Source organism: Hibiscus syriacus, unplaced genomic scaffold, assembly GCF_006381635.1.
Source record: "Hibiscus syriacus cultivar Baekdansim isolate YM2019G1 unplaced genomic scaffold, ASM638163v2 tig00110505_pilon, whole genome shotgun sequence".
NCBI lineage: Eukaryota > Viridiplantae > Streptophyta > Magnoliopsida > Malvales > Malvaceae > Hibiscus > Hibiscus syriacus.
Window position 1 is genome coordinate 3,175,533 of NW_024062765.1, and position 5,276 is coordinate 3,180,808.

Consider the following 5,276-nt stretch of genomic DNA (forward strand, 5'->3'; position numbering starts at 1 on the left):
GGAGAACGTATGTGACAGCCTCGATCTCGAAAGGAGTCAGCGGCGGGACACTCGATCGGGTCGAGAACCCTGTGAATTTCATCTCGAAGAATATATGGAACCACAAATTCAACCACACTTCTAGGTGCACCATTTTGGTTACGATGGATCGCCTTGTATCCGGATATCAATTCAAGTAAAATGATGCCAAAACTGTAAACATCATTCTTAGTTGTCAATTTTTGTATCCTGTAATACTCGGGATCCATGTATACTAATGTACCTGCTGCACAAAGAGAAAGATCCAAAAAAGCCAACAACCAATAAAACTATCATGCAATAGGATACTATGTCATAAACTGAATATTGTTGTCTAAAGTGTTTACTGTTTACTTAAGTATTCAGAAGGAGAAAATGATTTCGGATTTACAGTTTATCAAATTATATCATGTAATAAGATACTGTTGTAAACTGGATAAATGATATACTTTAATAGGTATACGTTCGTCTCGACTGAAAATTGTTCTGTGAGTCTACTAATAATTTTGAACTAATAGCCTGATAAAACTTCTAGTACAACACTTAGTATGTTTCTATTAGATTTTGATTATTAGTAACATAAGGTTATATATACATAACATATAACAAAAACCTTTTACTAATCCTTGTTAGATTGGTCATCCGAAGATATGGGAATGCCAGGTTTAGCATCAACAAGCATCTTTACTACTTCTCTCATGGTGGGGCGCAAATTCGGGAGTTTGGCTGTGCAAAGGATACCGATCTTCAAGACCTTAACCATGTCGTCTCGGACAGAGACGGTTTCGGTGACTATTTTATCATCAAGAAGCTTGAAGACATTTTCATGGCGATTGAGGTGAGTTAAAATCCAGTGAACAAGATCATTCCCTTCTCCGTACTCCTCTTCAATGGCCGCTCTTCCGGTCACTAATTCCAATAAAACTACTCCGAAACTATATACATCGCTTTTCCTAGTAACTTTTAGAGTATATACAAGCTCTGTCAATGAAAATAAAGTTTGAATGGTAAGATATACAGTTGAACAAAGATACATAATTTGTGTCTAATTTGAGTATATAATCAATATATTTATTTCGATTTAGACCATGAAATTCGGTCAGTTTTATTATTGTTAGATTTGGTTGGTTAAGTAATTTATTCGAATGGAGCATTATCATGAGATAGTCTATGTAAATTTTGAAACATAGCTAAAAGAAGTGTTGTGAAACTCACCAGGAGCAATATAACCATAGGTGCCTGCAAAACAGCTCCATTCAGATCCCATGAGAGATTTTTCTGCAATCTTTGCGACCCCGAAATCGGCAATCTTCGGCTCAGAATCCTTGTCGAGTAAAATGTTGGATGATTTTATATCCCTGTGAATGGTAGGAGGGGAGCAATCATGGTGCAGATAAGAAATTCCCTTAGCAGCTCCTAAGGCAATCTTATATCTTTGATACCAGTTCAATTCTGGCTTCCCGTCTTTTTTTACTCGGCGAAGTGCTCGATACACATTTCCATTTTCCATGTATTCGAAGACCAAATAGCTTGATCCACCTTTCGTCAGGCAAGCGTAGAGCTTCAGAATGTTTCGGTGCCGAATTTTGCCCAAAATTTCCATCTCTGCTGCCATTGCCTTGAGGCCTTCCCCTTTCCAAAGTTGCTTCACGGCGACCACAACACCTTTTTTCCTCAAATCCAGACGATAAACTCTTCCTGTACTGCCTCTTCCGATCAGATTTTGTTCCTCTAGATTACATATTTCCTCGGCTTCGATATCCATGTTTTGAAAACATTCAAATTCACATTTCGGACTTACTCCGTTGCTGCCATCGATACTGTTCTCCATGTCTGCTTGACAGCGCTTGAAGTTCTTGTAACTCAGAAGCAGTAGTCCAGTTAGAACCATAAACAAAACAACAGCTATAAAGATGATTAAGAAAGCCGATTTATCCCTGAAGACCCTTTTCTGGCCCCAATCTTCCTTGCAAACATTGAGCATAGTACCATTTCTCTGAATTTTAGTACTTTGGTCAATGCAGAATCCCCCATTACCGATAAATGCTTCATCTCCGCCGATGGTCAGAAGCTCATGAGGAACATTTCCGGATAATTGGTTATCAGACAAATCAATGGAACTTAGCTTCAGGTTTTCGAGGTTATTCGGAATCGGACCGGTAAGTTTGTTTCCCGAAAGATTCAAAGAGTTCAAAGAGGGCATGAATGAAACTGTAGGTGGGATAATGCCACTTAAATCATTACCAGCAAGATTCAAGTCCACCAACATAACGCAATTACCTAGTTCTGTCGGTATCGATCCAGTTATTGAGTTTTGTTCGAGATGCAACGATAATAGCAGCTTTAGAGCACCAATCTCAGCAGGTAGACTGCCAGAAAAGTTATTGTCATTCAAAAGAAGCTTCCCTAAGTTTGTCAACTTGCCAAGTTCCGACGGAAGATTACTCGAAAATTTATTGTTCTGCAAAACCAGCTGACTCAAGTTGGAGGAAGATCCAATGTTGGCGGATATTCCTCCGGTAAACTCATTATCACTGAGGTCGATTAGATTCACATGTGGAAGTGACCAAAGTCCATCTGCAACTTCTCCGGAAATTGGTTCTTGTTGATCCTGAGCCTCAGCAGAGATTTACATTCAGCATATGTATCTGGAAACCGTCCCAAAAAGTTGTTTTCAAGAGCCAGTAAAAGTGTTAGCTTTCTGCCCGCACACAAGAACCTGGGAAATTCACCTGAAAATTGATTCTCCGAAATGTCGAAAATTTCCAACGGTGAGTACCGGCCTAAATTGGCAGGAAATTGTCCGGAAAATCGGTTTTGGTAGACCGAGAACCCTTTAAGATGATGCATATGTCCAAATCCTGCAGGGATCTGTCCAGAAAAGTTGTTGTTGTAACACTCAAACACAGTCAAATTCATGTTTCCAATCTCTTTCGGCAATGTCCCATGCATGTGATTCGAGGAGATATCGATCTCTTTCAAGAGAGAAAGATCAGCTATCCCCGGTAGCAACTCCCCTGTGAGATTGTTGTCAAACAGCTCAATCTGGTTAATATTTTTCAATTTTGAAATCGAGTTCGGGATAGCCCCGGAAATCTTGTTCCGAGACATATCTAATACCTTCAAGGCCTGCAGCTCAAACAGGGACTCTGGAATCTGCCCTATCAGATTGGACTTGGGAAGGTACAAGTAATTCAACTTCTTCAAATTCCCCATACTCTCCGGAAGCTCACCCTCATCAAAATTGTTTCCGGCTAAACCAAGATAAACCAGTCCAGTTAAGTTCCCAATCCAGCTTGGAAACTGGCCTGAAAACGCGTTAAACGATAATATAAGAGCTTCCAAGTTCTTAAGTCCGGAAAAATCCGGGATAACTCCCACCATTTCGTTCCATGTCAAGTTCAAAACTTTGAGATTTGAACAATGGTTTACTTCTTCAGGAAGTTCACCGGAAATGGCGTTTAGAGGCAAAGAAAGGTTTTGAAGACTTTGAAGCCTTGAAATGGAAGGTGAAATTTCACCGGAAATTGATTTTCCGATAAGTGAAATCCCCGTGACATTGCCTGAAACAGGGTCACAAGTAACTCCATAGTATTTGCACGGAGAATCTGATTCTTTCCAAGAATCTAAGACGTGCAAAGGGTCTTTGAGCTTGTTTTTGAAGTGAAGAAGAGCTTGGGTTTCGACGTTAACGGCGGAACAAGGAGGGAAAACAGCAGAAACCATGATTGAAAACAGCAGAAAACGGCAATACTTAGTGATGTTGAGGGCCATATTTGGCATTCAAGAAAAGGAATTATTGAGCAATAAATCCAATGTTCACACCATTCCTGACTGGCTGGCAATAGCTGAAACAGATAATTAAAGATCAATTATTTTATTGAAACAAATATTAAAAAAAAATCCAAGCATATACTCGAATTCCATTCCTTTGATAGCTTCAAGTGCACGAGCTCAAGATTAGATATATTAATAACTATGTCGATAAACATCACTTAAATAAATTGGATTTGTTCATAAAGTAAAGCAAAGAAATGACTTTTTTTATTTGAAAAAGGAAAGGCAAGAATCTGGAAGAGATATCACAAGACTTCAGGGATTGGTTGTCAATTCTTGGACTAATAATGAAACAACAACCCAAATCAGTTTAACTTAAAGTATATTTTTTCAAGGTTCCAATGTCTGAATTGTTCAAACCCATATCTAATACTGTTCTTTAAGTTAGTATGGTATGGATTATATTGCATGAATTAATAACAAAGAATTGCCGAGTTTCAAGGCCTAATCTTTCTCAAAAGAAATTTGAAAGAAAACAAAATTCCATAAACAGTTCGAATAGACATAAAGCTAACAGTTTGGAAGTGAAAAAATGGAAGTACCTGTCGGAAGTTCAGGCAAGAGCAAGACTGTTTTTTCTACTTTTTGTTTGGCTACTGAGAAAGTGAAGAATTCCCCACTGTTAACTAGTGTATAGCTTCCCGAGAAAACGATTACTTTCTCGAGAAAAGGCTCCTCTTTTTTCTTCTTTTTGGCCTATTTGTTTGGAAGATTCTCACCGAAACAGAATTATCTCAGAATCATGAAGAAGAACGAAGCAAGCAAAGAGCTTCAGTTCCATTCAGCTAAATGCATGGACTTTCTGGTTCTGAAAAGAAAATTGGAGAGAGAAAAAACCAGAAAGTTTGATTTGATCTGGTTTGATGATCTCTTGATAGTAAATGAAAACCCAGATTTTGGATTGGGACGTTGTACAAAGAAACTGCCAAAATCACAATAGAAAACCAAGCTAAATGGAAGTGGAATGAAAATAAAGGTTGGAATAATATTTTTTGAAAGCGAACAAAGGAGACAAAATTTGCTATGTGAAGAAGATTGGTTCAGTGGGGAAAGGTAAGCATCATTCGTTGTATCGATGCGTAAATGATTTGAGAGTTGACTGACCAAGTGGTATAACGTTCACTTCGACTTGATCAACCTTTATCTTTTAAAGGGTAAACTATTACTACGGTAAGTGAACTTTTAGGATATTTTTATTCCTACTATCGAATTCTAAAAATTTATATTATAATTATTAAATTTTAAATTTATATTATAATTATTAAATTTTAAATTTATATTATAATTATTAAATTTTAAATTTATATTATAATTATTAAATTTTAAATTTATATTATAATTATTAAATTTTAAATTTATTTTTATTATGATTTTATGTTAGTTGATATTAAGAAAAAAAATATGAGATACATTAAATTTTT

General features: G+C 36.9%; 1 pseudogene; it reads right to left on the minus strand.

Annotated features, from left to right (window-relative positions):
* Positions 1–507: 507 nt before the first annotated feature.
* Positions 508–4,935, minus strand: LOC120130073 (annotated as a pseudogene).
* Between the last annotated feature and the right edge of the window lie 341 nt (positions 4,936–5,276).